The sequence below is a fragment of the Sturnira hondurensis genome, unplaced genomic scaffold (genome assembly GCF_014824575.4).
Source record: "Sturnira hondurensis isolate 20B ecotype Veracruz unplaced genomic scaffold, ASM1482457v3 Scaffold0004136, whole genome shotgun sequence".
Lineage (NCBI taxonomy): Eukaryota > Metazoa > Chordata > Mammalia > Chiroptera > Phyllostomidae > Sturnira > Sturnira hondurensis.
This window is the reverse complement of record NW_028076767.1, coordinates 1406305-1421116: the sequence shown is the minus strand read 5'-3', so window position 1 is coordinate 1421116 and position 14812 is coordinate 1406305. Positions and strand designations below refer to the sequence as shown.

The following is a 14812-nucleotide window of genomic DNA, read 5'->3' as shown; positions in this document are numbered from 1 at the left end:
AATGTACTCATTGTTTCCAGAGTATATTGTTTGTTATACCATATGTTGGGGGATTAACGTCCACTGTGTTGTTACGTGTTTTGTCTGCTCGCTCTGTCAAGAGCTGAAAGATAGTGCTAGGAAAGATATTTACAACAGCCACGATCTAGAAACAGCCCAAGTGCCCATCAACAGATGAGTGGATTAAAAAAAAGCGTTCATACATTCACACAACGGAATACTACGCAGCCATTAAAAAAGAAGGAACTCTTACCTTTTACAACAGCATGGATGTACCTGGAAATTATTATCCTAAGTGAAATAAGCCAGTTGGAGAAAGACAAATATCATATGATCTCAATTATATATGGAATCTAATGAGTAAAATAACTGATGAACAAAATAGAAACACGAAGCATGGACATATGAACAGTTTGATGGCGGGGTAGACAGTGGACTGGATGAAAGGTGAAGGGATTAGCCAAAGAACATATAGGTATAACTCATATACACAGACAAGTGTGGCAATGCCTGAGGGAAGGGAGAGTGGGATGCAGGGAATACAGACATCTGTATTAGTGTCAACAGTATAAATAAAAGGGAACAAAATAAGACAAATAAAAGAACAGCTGAAAGAGATGAGTCAAAATCCCCTACTACAATCTGATATCCGTTTCTCCTTATATTTTTTGTTTTATAAATTTTAAAGCTGTATTATTTGATATGTGAGATTTATAACTATCAGACTATCATTCTTTGGCATTAGGAAATGCAACTCAAGTGATGATTTTTGTCTTGAATTCAACCTTGTTTGACATACATATTTAGACTCCCATTTTATTTGAATTTGCCAGTTAAGTCCTTGCCCAGCCTTTTACTCTCAAGTTTTCTGAGGCACTGTTTTAAAGCACGGGTAAGAAAACTCTTGCTTAAAAGAAAACTCTTGCTTACAAGACAAAGTCGGCCCACTGTTTTTGTAAATAAACTTTTACTGGAACACTACCCTGGCTAATTCATTTACATGTTGTCTATAGCTGCTTTCATGCAGTAACACTAGAGCTGAATAGTTGCAACAAAGATTGTATGAATGCAAAGCCTAAAATATTATCTGCTGGTCTCCTTTCAGATGCCATCTGTTAGCTGGCTGACTTTTTTGCTCCAAGTGTCATTTGCTTTTGATAAATGGGTTTAACCAATTTAGACTTTGATATTTATTTACATGGCAAATATTTCATCTTAATGTTATTACCCTTTTTTGCACTGCTTTTAGCTTTCAATTCTATCTTTTTATCACAAATTTCATTATTCAGGCTGTTTTCTTGGAAGATTTAATCTGTGCCCTTTAGATAACACTTCTTTACTGCACAGTAAGAAAACTGGTATACTTTGCATTGTCATGACTGATCTCATGCTATAAACAATGAGAAAAATTTCCATTTTTTTAAACTACCCATCCCAAACGCAGTAGTTTTTCCTTATATCATTTCTACATTGCCGTAGTTTATAACATTTTAATGCTGGTTCTACATGTATATTTATTCAATGCTAAGCACTCATTCTTTAAGATTTTATTTATTTATTTTTAGAGAGAGGGGAAAGGAAGCAGAAAGAGAGGGAGAGAAACATGAATGTGCGGTTGCCCCTCGCACACCCCCAACTGGAGACCAGGCACATGCTCTGACTGGGAACTGGGAATCCAGGTGACTCTTCGGGTCGCAGGATGGCGGCACTCAGTCCACTGAGACACACCAGCCAGGGCCTAATCACTAATTCTTTTAATTCACCTTTCAGTTCATCTCTATTCCTCCTTTCAATTCATCTCTCCACCCAGGGCTGACTTACAGAATCTAAGCTATGGTTTTTCTGTTTGGAAATACATGCCAATTGATAATATACTTAAACTACTGCTTGCTTAGACATAAAATTCTTGGGTCGTATTTTTTGGTCTACCGACTCTGTATATTTTTTCCATGTCTTCTAGAATGAAAAAGCCAAAGGCCAGCCTCTATATTTTATAGGGGGCTTGATTTCCCCTGCATTTTTACCTAACAATAAGTCTTTACATTTGAGGACTAAAAACTATTTATAATTTCAAGTCTTCTGTTATTGTGGGAAACTCAATGTTTTGAAATTTTTTTTCTGCTTTATTTATTGTTGTCTTCTTCAGGGGTATTGATTACTGTTGAGCTAGATTTATTGTATTTCATATCTCTCATCTTAATTTTTACTTTTTCCATTTTGGATTGCTTAAATTTCTCAAGCTTACCTCCAATATTCCCAGCTATACTGTGTATCTGCTGCTTTGAAAGTGACCTTCATTTCTATTATGACTACATTTTTCTCTTTTATTTTGTACCCAGGTCCCATCAGTTCAGTTTTATCTCTTTCTGTTGTCTTATTTACACACTCTTCCCTTGAGGTTTGACTCAATGCTGGACTAGTCTCTCCAACTCACAGGGGCCCATATGACACAGATTTTAGGGCATGATAATACAGGCTTTGTTTCTCTTCAGTTCACTAAGATCCACATCTGTAAGGCTGTCTACTGCCCATTTTTCCTCTAAACTTGCTGCAAAAATGGCATGACTGTAGTTTGTGATTCCAGCCCACCTCGCCTGCCACACTGGGAGTTTAATGTAGATACATACCACTTAGCCACTCCCAGTATTAAGTTGTTGGTTTTGACCCCATGGTGAGTCATCCACCTTCTTGGGAGAAAGCTACCCCCCTCACTTTGCCTGAGTTTCAGAGGAAAAAATCATCCTGTCCAAGCATCCTCTCTTGCTCTGGTTCAATCTTCACTATACTTAACAACATTAATTCATATATTCTGATTACAAGGCTTTATTAGTTAACAAGATAGAGTTTCTTTCCTGTTTCTCATTCTTACTATTTTTAGTTAGTTTAGAGAGAACAGAGATGTCACTATTCTGCTCTCATTAACCAGAAATATCTTCCAAAATTATGTATAGAAAAATTATAGGGATAGGCAAAAGTAGGTCAACAGTTGTTTGTACAGAAAATAATTAACAAATAATACAAGAATAAACTCTGTTGCACAACTGTAAACCTATTTTTGTCCAATCCACATACTAAAATAAAATCATAAAACAAATTTATTACATAATTTTTATAACAAATTACTTTTGTAATAATTTTCTTTTTATTTGAAAGAGTCAACATGCTATTAAAGAAATTACTAAACTTGATTCAATTCATCCTCTGTTACTGGCATGATTCTAGCTTTAATGGCAAGTATTGACTAATTAAACACTTAACAAAAAATCCATCTTTCCTGGAGCTATGGGGGATATAATAGTTAAGAGGCGTAATTTTTGCCTTTAGAAGATTATAATCTGTGAGATGAGATTCATTCAAAAGAAAGGAAGTGAATAATTGGAGGACCTCACCCACCGCCCTGAGCACAGCAGGCTCCTTTGGTGCCACCAAGCCTAAGATCAGGTGGCCACCTCTGTCCGGAGCGAGGAATGTCTTCCCTCTGCTGGCCTGCCCTAGTCGAACTCTTCAGAGCACAGTTCAGCCGCCACCCCGTGCAGCTTTCCAAAGGCTGAGTTAGTTACACGTTCTGGTGAGGAACTGCATGCATTTCTCTGTTCAGGCACTCACTACATTCTATTTAACTGGCCATTTTTCTGTCTTCCCTCTTAGAAAAGAAGGTCCTGGAGGGATGACAGTTTTCTGTTCATCTTTGTATACCAGGGCCTAGCAGTTAATAGGCGCTCAATAAATACACACTGCCTACGTAAATAGCTTCTGTGACAGCTACTCTTAATTCTAAGCTATCTGCCCAAAACAAAGGTTACTAGATTTACCCCCTGATCATTCAGTAACTTCTAACAATCACTACATCGGTACTTTAGGTAGTCTATACAATAATATCTAATAGCCACAGTCATACACCAAGAGAAAAATCAGAATATAGCTTTAAAAGTTTTTAATATCCTAGTATATCTCACTAAATACCATCAAACATTTCATTAAATAGATGTCATATAATCTGCTATCCAATGTCTATTTTACAAATAATGTCTAAAAACACAAGAAGGCATTAAAATCTACCTAGTCAACTTTCTTCTAACTCTAAGAATTCATTAATCTAGCCAATTGCCCTCATTAAGCATTTGCCGCAGGTGGAAAAGCTCTTTTTAATGACCCCCTATGCCATTACAAAAAGACATTTAATTTCAACATCTTATAAACAACTTTTCTTCTATCTTAATTTTTTTACATCTGATTAATTTTTCCTCCCTTTTTATTTTTAATGTTTTAAAGTACTGCTAAAAGCCAATTTTATATCATTCTTTGACTCTTCATTTTGACCAACTGACCCGTTTTGCCATTTTCAAATCCCTCTTTTAAAAGCTCAACTTACTGCTAAATAAATTCAGACTCACTTTATATACACCATAAAAGGCAAGAATGTTTGGGGAAAATGGCCTTCTGCTTTGAAATATAACTTCCTTCTAAGTGAGTAATATGTTATGTCAAAATCATTTTGTGTATAGCCCTGGCCAATGTAGCTCAGCTGGTTGGACATCATCCTGCAAAGTGAAAGGTTGCTAGGTTCGATTCCTGGTCAGGACACATGCCTGGGTTGGACCCAGTCCCTGCTCAGAGCGTATTTCTCTCTCTCCCGTTCCCTAAGAATAAAATCTTTTCTTAAAAAAAAAAATCACTTTGTCACCCTGCCTGGTATAGCTCAGTGGATTGAGCAAAGGCCTTCAAATCAAAGGGTCACCTGTTCAATTCCCAGTCAAGGCACAGGACAGGTTGCAGGCCAGGTCCCTGGTAGGGGGAGCACGAGAGGCAACCGCACATTGATGTTTCTCTCTTCTTTCTCCCTTCCCCCTCTCTAAAAATAAATAAATAAAATCTTCTAAAAAAATCACTTTGTCTGTAAACTTTTAAAAACTAGTCCTTCAGTCATCCAGTTTAATAGGTGTTTCTTTTTTAATTAAAGAAGAAATCATGACAAAAGCACCAAGGCAGACTTCAGGGAAAAGACCCTACATTTTTTTCATTCTTTATATCTGGCTTCCCACAACACAAGTTCTTTACACCTTCTCTACCAAAGGCAATCACATGGCCTTCATGCTTTCTCATTTTAAGATATAAAGAAACAGAATATATAAAGTTCACATGCTCTTAATCAAATGTCTTACAGACCTAATATTTAAATACTATCGCATGTCTAGTCCATAATGAAAAACCTATGCCTAATCTCTATCTTATAATATATGATGAAAGCCACTTATAGGAGGAAGGAAAAAAATTCCTAACTAGACTCAATTCATGAACAACTATCGCAGGTATTATCGTCAAAGCTATGGAAATACCTTGCTTAGAACATGCTGCCTTAAGTAGGAGAATGCTGGTAATTAAGCACTTTAGCAGCAGATCATACACCTTATTTATTTATTACCAGAAAGCAAAATGAACTATTACTGAGAATAGTCTCACAGAAAAACTAGCTGCACAGTAAACATATACTGGAATTCAAGAGTAGAAAATATGGTTAGGTGTAAAATTTGCTTTAAATTATTATATACTGAATTTCATTGGAAAATAAAACAATTCCTTTATACTGTTCCTTTCATCTTACAAATACAGAGGAATGAGGCATTAGCAGAAAGAAAAATCAGGAAAAGGTTTAACAAAAGCAACCTACAGCCCTCTCAGCCTTCCAACAGCAACCACAAACCATTTAACAGAAGCATGGATATTACTCTCTCAGGGACGGTTGCTCCATCACCTCCACGTGGAATCTCTGCATGTTCTTACTGTTCTTTTGGGTCTCATGTTACAGAAGCATGTTCATTTCACTGCCACAGTATTTTTCCCTAATTGCCATCTGTAAGTTTATATTCTACCCTCTTTTAAGAGCCTAGAACTGCAACATACCTTACAATTTTCAATATAGCATGAACCCAAATTCTCAGAATTTTAGTTTTCTAACATAATTAATCCAGATGATGAGTATACTTATCTCAGTCACATACTTTTAAAGTCTTTTAAAAAAACTCCCCATTTTAAGTTTTTTTGTTTTAATTCAACTGCATACAGCAAAAAATGAAACACTAAACAGATGAGTATATTAATTTTTTTAAATACTAACATCCCACATATCAATGTGAAAAGTAGTAACATTAGAAATAATGAAAATCAACTGATGTGATTTGAAAAGATCAGTGAAAAAAACTGCCTATCACCCAGAAATACAATATTCAGTATAAAGTTCAAACTAAAATATTTAAAAATAAATCAAATAAATGCTTACTCAATGTCTATTATGTGCCATTTATTATTGGAAAAATAAATATGCATTATGAGTTTAAATGGAAATGGCCTTTACAGTAGTTGAGTTCCTTAGCTGGTTTATCAGAAAGGTAAAGGGGAGTTTATGCAGAAGTTGAGAACACTCTGGCACTAGCGAGCATCAGAGCCCAACGCTCAAATCTCGTTCTCCTAATGACTAGGTCTATGACCTTGGGCAAGTTATTTAGGTTTCAGTTTTCTCACAGGTAAAGAGAGAATTATAATAGTATGCACCAAGTTGAGTCATTTAGAATTAAATTAAGTATTTCATGAACCATGCTTAGCATGGTACTCAGCACATAGTAATCACTTAATATTAACTATTAAGAAACTGTAGTAGTCTTCTATAAGGATAATTATCATTTTAATCTAGAGTCTGCAAAGCTAAAATGCACTTCCAGCTGCTAGCGGTTTTCTGAATAGTACAGTTTAATTCTTCATCAAGTCGGGTCTTCCCACCTTCTTGGGGCTATGCTAAAAGAATCCACTCAGAATTCTTCCCTATAATCCACATTCAAAATCTAACACCAAAAATGCTGTCTACATCCTATATAGCATCTATATACCGATGTTCTTGTGTCAGAAAATGCCAGCAGAATGAGCAGTGACTGACTTGGTATCAGCATTTATTAGCTCCAGTTAATCATCCTTTACAATAAATGCTTTCTGGGTTCCTGTCCATGCCACAGTGGCTCTCAATTGTTATAGAAAGCCTACATTGCAGGACAAGAAGAAAAAAGTTATAGCTACAGTGCTCAAAGTTCTTTTGTTGTAAGAATCTGAAGCCAACGGCCTCTGTTGCTGAAACTCTATGTACATGGTTTCATCCTTATCTTACTTGACCTCTCTGTAGCATTTGACCACTTTCTCTTTCTTGAAAATCTCTTTCCGGCCCCTCAGTCACTGGCTTTGGTCCTCTTGCCCCCACACTCAAGTGCTATGTTCCCTAGATTCTCTTTATCTTATTTTATAGGGATGCTAGGTGAAAGACTTAATATGGGCCACCAAGGTGGGCAAGGGGCAGATTTTGGCAAATTTTGCTCATCTAAAGGGGAACTAGTTCACTGGAACTGACTCAAACCAGTTCCAATAAGCTAGTGTGATTTAAAAAAAAAAGTAGACTCAAGGTTTCTGATTTTTCAAAAGAAGATAAAATTGCAAATAATCTCACAGAGTGTCCTAATTTTTTTCCATGTCAGCAGTTCATTTAAACTGTTAAAATACAACATGTAGCCTACCTAGCCCTGGCTGGTGCAGCTTAGTGGACTGAGTGAAGCAAAGGTTTGCCAGTTCGATTCCCAGTCAGGGCACACGCCTGGGTTGTGGGCTGGGTCCCTAGTTAAGGGTGTTCAAGAGGCAACCGCACATTGATTTTTCTTTCCCTCTCTCCCTCTCTTACTCTCTCTCTAAAAATAAATAAATAAAATCTTTAAAAGAAACAAGATATATCACCTTGAGAAGTTTATACATCTGTACCCTCATCTATGAGATGGCAGTGATAAAGTCACGCAGAAAAAGCATGGGTCAAACAAGACATTTCTATGGGGTTTTCAGTTTTAATTTCTTCTCTATATCTATCCCAAGACTAGGTTATTACCCAAGTCTCAAACCGAATGTACAAAATTATGAATGTGAGTGCATTTTTCTGGAAAAGGGTCCATAAAGTTCATCAGATTCTCAAAAAAAGGTTAAGAACCCCTGACTAAGCCAAGTTCTTCTTTTTCTACAACTTCGGCTGTTGTCTATCCAAGGACAATCCCCAAATCTACATCTGGTCAACTCGGGCAGCCACTGTACCTGCGGAACCAGCCTCCCCACTTCTCTCCATCTCCTCTGCCACTGCCGCCACCTCAACCCAAACCTTCCGTCTCTTCTCTGAAGCTCTCACTGGTCCAATTCCAGTCTTTCCCTCCTTTATTCCACTCTTTGTACAACTCAAGCCCTTGAAAACGCAAACAATTTATTTGGCCAAAGGCCTTCTGGGTCTGCTTGCAAATGTAAAAGGAATGCAAACTCTTTAGCCTAACACATAAACTACTTAGGACCTGGCCAGGCTGACCTCTCCCTCCCCCACTATTTATTCCCATTCCTACAACTCCTACAATCTGCAATACAGAATACCCTTGTGTTTCAGGTCCCACCTTCAGAAACGGCCTTTCTAAAGCTCTTCCCATTTGCTTAGGGCGGAAACACCTCTGGAAAGGCCTCACTTTACGGCTTGCCCCAGGGCAGCCAAAATAAATAGCTTCCCTGCCTCCAGGCAAATCTATCCCTTATCATTCACAATTGTAAATGTCAGCATTTTTTCCCTTCTTCACTAGACTAAAAACTCCTCAAGGGCAGTGAACGTGTCTCCGTATTACAGGGCCCACAGTTACTTAAATTAATGAAATAGCACCAGCTTCAGCAACTCCTACCTTCACCTACCTGGGGTAAGCATTCTAAAGCTGTAAAGGAGGAGCTAGAGGTAAGTAAACCTACCTTCTTTGACCACTAGTGGACTTAGCACTCCTTTACATTTGCCAGCTCACAGAGTTTGACAACAGAGACCAGACTAACATGGAGCTGCTGAAAGTTTCTGCGAATACACTGCTGCTTTTTTACTAGTACAAAAATATTTACTTGCCCACGAAGGTAATTTTAACATTCTATCTACTCACTACTCACTAGTATATACTGAATCAAGAACTCATTCACACTGAAAAATTCACACGGAGAATATCAAAAATCTTTACAGAGAAAAATAATATCTAAAGGTCATGCACCAGCTCCTATACGAAAGGCTTTCTGTGCAATTCCTCATTCACTCACCGCAGCAACCCTAGGAAGAAGGTATGTTGATCACCTTCTTTCACAGATGAAGAAACTGAGAATAACATGAAATAATTTGTTCAAATCCCATACATAGGATTCAAGGACAGATTGCTTCCAGAGCCCAAGCTTTAAACAACAAAAAAATTACACAACACTGTTATATGGAAAATCCTAGGATTCAGTTTGTTGTACACACACACGATCCACACAAAACAGAGAAAGAAAACAACAAAACATTAATAATGGTTATCTCCTGGGATAAGTAGGTGTGAGTGGAATGGACACGAGAAAGTATTACTTTTAGTCAGAAAAAAAACAAACAATTATAGGAAATGTTATTTAGATGGTGTTAATAGAAAGGTAAGGTGGGCTAAGGGAATTAAGACTTAAGGAGCACCAACTAAGAGCCAAGCACAGGGGCTATCTCACCTAATCCTTACATCAAAAAGTGCTATTTCCATTTTACAGCAAAGAAAGCAAAGATGAAGGAACCCATCCAGTAGAAGAGCTGGGATAAGAACCCAAAGGCCAGGCAGGCCAAACGTGACTGACTATAGGATATCACGTTAACAAATAAAATTTAACTGAAGAGCTGCCTTAAAAAGGGTGTGAATCAAGAAGCCTGCCATCTTAAGTGCAAGGAGGGAAGAGAAAGAGGCTCCAGGTTTTACCTCTAAGCTTGAGTGGAGAGCATCTTTGCAAGTGTCTCAAAATAGCCACAAGTATTGTCTAAAATCAGCATTACTAAAGTCAGGGCCCTGGGACAGTCACATTTGCATAAATCCAGTGAGCTTGCATGTGACTCCACTGTGCTTGCACTAGAGTATCTGCCCTGGAGAAAACTTGCTGCCTCCAACTCATCTCACCTAACCACCAGCTGCTCACACAGTTCCCAAGTGTGTGTGAGGAGACACTGGGTTAGGTGTCCATAGAACACTGCTAAGTGCACTCAGAAATAAATGACCCCTCATTACCCATAACCATTGTTCCAAACCTGTATAGTGAGAGCTGCTAACCCTGGGGGAACGTCTCAGGTAAGAATGAATGGATCAGCATTTTGGGTTTTTTTGAAGTGACTTGTTTAATTTTGGATGCTCTCACTTAGAAATTTTTTAACCCATCTAAACCAAAATTTCACTTCTCTAAAAATAGCAGTGACACGATTTCCTGAGAAAAATAGTTGAGGTGGAGTATACAAATTTCCTTCTACGATCTTTCAGAGGAAAAATCAATCATTTCAGGCTTGTAAATCAAAATAAATATCTATTTTGAAACTAAATATTTAAGAGTCAAAAAGTACCTTATCATAGCAATTTAAAATTAATTCCGTATTTGCCCTGTAGCCTTTTATTAGTTTCAAATAAATAAAAAACAAACTCCACCATCCCTTCAAGAATAAGTAGCCCTTGAGGCAGTTAGGATTAGAAAATACAAAACTTCTGAGATTTGTACATATACAGTTTTTGAAGCTTAGGAATGTGAAATTAAAGCTGTACCTTTAAAATACCAAATTATGAGGCAAAAAGATTTCTTTAACCTTAAAATGTCCTAAGAAATGAGACTCATCAAATGATTTCTTCCAACCATCATGCTCTAAAAATGACAAACCACAACAGAAGTAACATTTCTGGATACACAAGTATATAAAAACGTCCAAGTCAATAAACATCAATTAATCAATAAAGTTAAACAACCATTAAGTGTAATTTGCATTTTTGTCTGAAACCCATATGACCTCAAATATCATGCTTTTCTTAAGAACAATTGCTAAATGGCTGGACATCTATCACTGGGGGAAAAAAGTTTTATTTTAGGCAGACCACAGGAAAAGACACGCAGTAAGAATCTCGGAAGGAGTCTCACTCCCCTGCCTGAGAGAAGTCAGCACTGACCAGGTCAAGGGCTACCCATGCCCTGCACGTGCCCGCTTTGGACTGGGGAACAGTGCTGTGCGGGCAGAGTGGGGAACACTTCTGCCGGCCAACTTCAGCCTGCCACCAGGCAGGACACACACACACCTACACACACGACATCCTGTCCTAGGTCCACTATAAAGGGGAGGGTGGGAAAAGAACGAAAAAGAACCTCTCCAAACTTGCCCATACCGGAGGCTGGTGGTGGGGGGCAGGGTGCATTAACATTCCAACTTCCATACTGTAAGAACAACCAGGAGGTTAAGTGTAGTCACAGGAAACAGCCCATCGCTGAAAACCAGGGCATCTAGATTTGAAATTTTAGGTTTTCAACTTAAAAAAAAAACTTTTAAAGCTCATGGCACCAAAATATTGCTAAAATTGAACCCATTTAAACACAGAGAAGAAAACCATACACGATGCCAGCTATGTTCAGTTCCCTAAGGACTCTTCATATACACTTGAGTTGCAGCAATAACACATTTCCTTAAAACCCCCATTTTCCTACTGCTGGGGTCGAATATAAGACATTACATACATGCAAATAGTTATTATCAGAATAAACCCACCACGGATCTTTAAACCGTGTTTCATGAGCTGCCCTGCCCACCTTCTCTGCCTCCTAATTTTTAATGCTTCCGAGCGCGCTGGCAACCGGGGTCTCTCCCCCTTGGGCTCTGTTCACGCGCTGGTTTCATCGGACAGTGACCCAACAGGACGGGAAACTCCGGCATGTGGGGGCCGCTCCAGAAACCCGGCCCTCGCTCACTGACAGTCCTCACCGCTCCCGTCCCCTCCAGCAAGGGGCTGTCCAGGAAACCGGGCTGAGACCCGAAGGAGTCCGGATGAAAAGGGCGGGGGTGGGGGGGTGCCTGGATCCGAAAAGAACACCCCCTGGGTCCGGGGTAAGGGCTAAAAAGGTGACGAGGAAAGCCAGCACCGACAGAAATACCACCTGAATTTACCTCCTCCCTTCCCACCGCAAAAAGCCCAGTCACTAACTAATACGCTAAGAAAAATCCCTGGAAAACTTTTCCACACGGGAAGAGAAGGCCCTCTCCCCAGCCTCGGGGGCGCCGGGGGAATGGGCTGAGTTCGCAGCCCGGGAAGGGCTCGCCGGGGAGTGGGGTGGGGCGCGGGCAAGGGGTGCAGGGGCGGAGTACCTTCAACGGACAGGAACTGGCAAAGAGTTTCAAAATAGCCGAGTGCTCTCCCCCACGCCCTCGGGGGTCGCGAGCGCTAGGACCAGGGCTCCCCGAAAGGAGGGCAGCCCCCCCATTCGGGCCTACAAGGAAACTTTCCGGGCCGCGGCTGCACCTGACTCCTCACCGCCCCACCACCCCACCCCACGCCCGCCCGGCCGCCTGCCCCGCCCCGGCCAGGCCGCCCAGAGCGCGGAGGAGGGGGATAAATAAATTTAACTATTACCGGAATGGGGGAGGGGCGTTTGAGGGAGACTGGGGGAAGGGGAGGGTGGGCGCTCGGGGGGTGGGCACCCGTTCCCCACTCCTAGGCCCCGACGCCCCTGTCCCGGAAACCCGGGCCTGCCGCCCCGCGGGGGAACCTCCGGGCCAGCGCCAGACTGGGCCCCGCGGCACCGCCGTCCCGCCCGGAGGCCTCGGGGTCCCGCAGGGGCGCGGGGAGGCCCCGGTGAGGGGGTAGGGTGCGGTCGCCGCGGGGCCCGCCGCCCGAGGCCTAGCCCGCACCCCCACCCCGCCCCACACCCCCACCCCGCGTAGGCCGCGCCGCTCGCCCTGCTGCGGCCGGCCCCGGCCGGCCGCCGGTCCGCCCGCCCGCCGTCGCTGCCTGCGGACGCCCCAGAGGCCCCCAGGTCCCCAGCCCCCGCCACCCCGGCGCCGACCCCTCTCACCCCTCCATCCTGTGTCCGGGGCCTGGCGCAGGCCGGCGAATCCCCGGTCTCACGTAAGCGCGCTCGCCGCCCGCCCTGCCTGCGCGGCTCAGCCCGCCGCCCTACGGGAGCCCGGGGATGTGGGCCGGGCCTGGGGCCGCCTCTGCTTACCTTTCAGCTGCTTTTTTTTTTTTCCTCCTTCCCCCCTTTTCCCTCGGCTGGGCTGACAGATCTGAGAGGCGCTGGCAATGGACTAGGAAGCTCGGCTGCCGCTGCTACTGCTCCCCACTAGGCTCCGGCGAGAGCCCTTCCCTGTCAAGCAAGAGGGGTGAGGATCATATTTTTATTTTGGAAAGTAAAAAGTGCTCCCAGGGTCGGTGATTATTAAGGGGAAATCCCTGAATATACTCTCCAGCCAAGAAGGCAGGGCTGCCGGGGCTGCACCAGAAGAGGCAGCAGCCTCCTACAGCACCACTACAGGCACTGCGAGGACATAACACCAGAGAGCCGCTCCTCTGCCCTCCGAAACGACAACTTTCCTACCATCTTGGAGGCAGAGGAAAGGGGGGCCGGGGGGAAAAGTGCACCCGCTCCCGATAAAGTACAGATTTCTACTTCTCTTCTCTGGGAAAAGGTCCACGCCGGCCGTCTACACCAGCGCCTGGGGGGACAAGCAGGGAAGAAACTGGGGGTGCTTTCCTTTGCACCAGGGGGAAATATGTTTCTGCATCTTCTGATGGAAAGAAATCTTTACAAGACCCAGGTTTTCCGGTGATTATTGTTTTCTATTTTCTGTCTTTTCCATGTTAGTGGCGGTGGTGTTTTAATTTTTTTTCAGGCTCGTAACGATTTTTCTCCGTTACAGATCTAAGTTCTGTGTCTGGTATCAGTTTATAAATTTGTACTTCAAGAGACTTCAGAGCCACTTTGTCTTTATTTGTCTATTTATTTCTTTCTTTACATGTGTGTCTATTTATCTATTTATTTATATATGTTATATATATAGATATTTTCCTTATATATAAAATTTTGTGTTATATTTTCCCCTCACAACAGAGATTGCTGAAAGACAATTGTAAAGGATGTCTTTTGTCTTCTTTTCTCAAAGCAATGTAAATAAAATCTGTTGACTGCCCAGAAAGGCATGATATAGCTGTTTATTTTTCACAGTGCAAATAAAGGCAGAGGTCACTGAGGGGTTAAATACAACTTAAGTACAATTGACCACGTTTCTGGAAATAATCCTAATCCTGTTATGGTCTGCCGGTAAGGAAAGGTTACTGTAAAGCTGGAAATATATTTTAAGGACAGCTTTAGATTTTAGGTAAAATTGCTTATTAGCAATTCTTTATTTCGAGGCATTTTACTTTAAAATTTATTTAGATTTTTTTAAGGTTTAAATCTTTGGTACATTACACAGGTTGCTGTCTACTTTCTGATGTGTCAGAGAATGGAGAGGTGTCTGTTAGAGTTGAGATGTTGTCTGTTCAGAACTTCCAGTGTGCTGCCAGCCTCGTAAATTACTTTTAATATATTGCTCTAGAGGTCATCAATCCTTTTTATCTAGCAAACCCTAGCAGATAAGTAGAATCCAAGATCCCCGATGATGCTGAGGGAGCACGGAGGTGAGAGAGAAGGGTGCCGCCCACTAAAACAGTCCCCATAGAACCCTCCTTCCTGGAGAGTGAATTGCAGAGAGACTTTTCTGTTTTTGTGGGAAAAAGAAGAGTATTAGAAAATAATCAGAGGATCTTTTCGTCTGTTCAACAGAGAATGCTGAATCTTATACTTAGCTTATTTTTCTGACACATGTTGGTTAATCTAGTGGGAATTAATTTGTAATATTACTGCCTTGAATATCTTTAATTTAAAATTTATTACAAGGCATTTAAAAATAACTGACTCTACTTCAAAATGTTTA

The 14812-nt window shown here is 41.3% G+C and overlaps 1 protein-coding gene and 1 long non-coding RNA gene across 5 annotated transcripts in view; one reads left to right on the top strand and one right to left on the bottom strand.

The window, feature by feature from the left end:
* Positions 1-13150, bottom strand: part of INO80D (INO80 complex subunit D) — a 64965-nt gene extending 51815 nt beyond the window's left edge. Inside the window, exon 1 of one of the 4 annotated variants that reach the window (XM_037043514.1) lies at positions 13063-13150. The gene's annotated coding sequence lies outside the window, so the exon portion shown is untranslated. Of the gene's footprint in view, positions 1-253; positions 293-12205; positions 12403-12912; positions 13036-13062 lie in introns of those variants that run through there. The other 3 variants (XM_037043512.1, XM_037043516.1, XM_037043515.1) reach the window with 3 other exon arrangements.
* On the top strand, positions 12510-14028 carry LOC118985198 (uncharacterized). The gene is made up of 2 exons (XR_005066069.1): positions 12510-12965; positions 13122-14028. It is a non-coding gene; the product is annotated as an uncharacterized LOC118985198 (long non-coding RNA).
* The last annotated feature ends 784 nt before the right edge of the window (positions 14029-14812 follow it).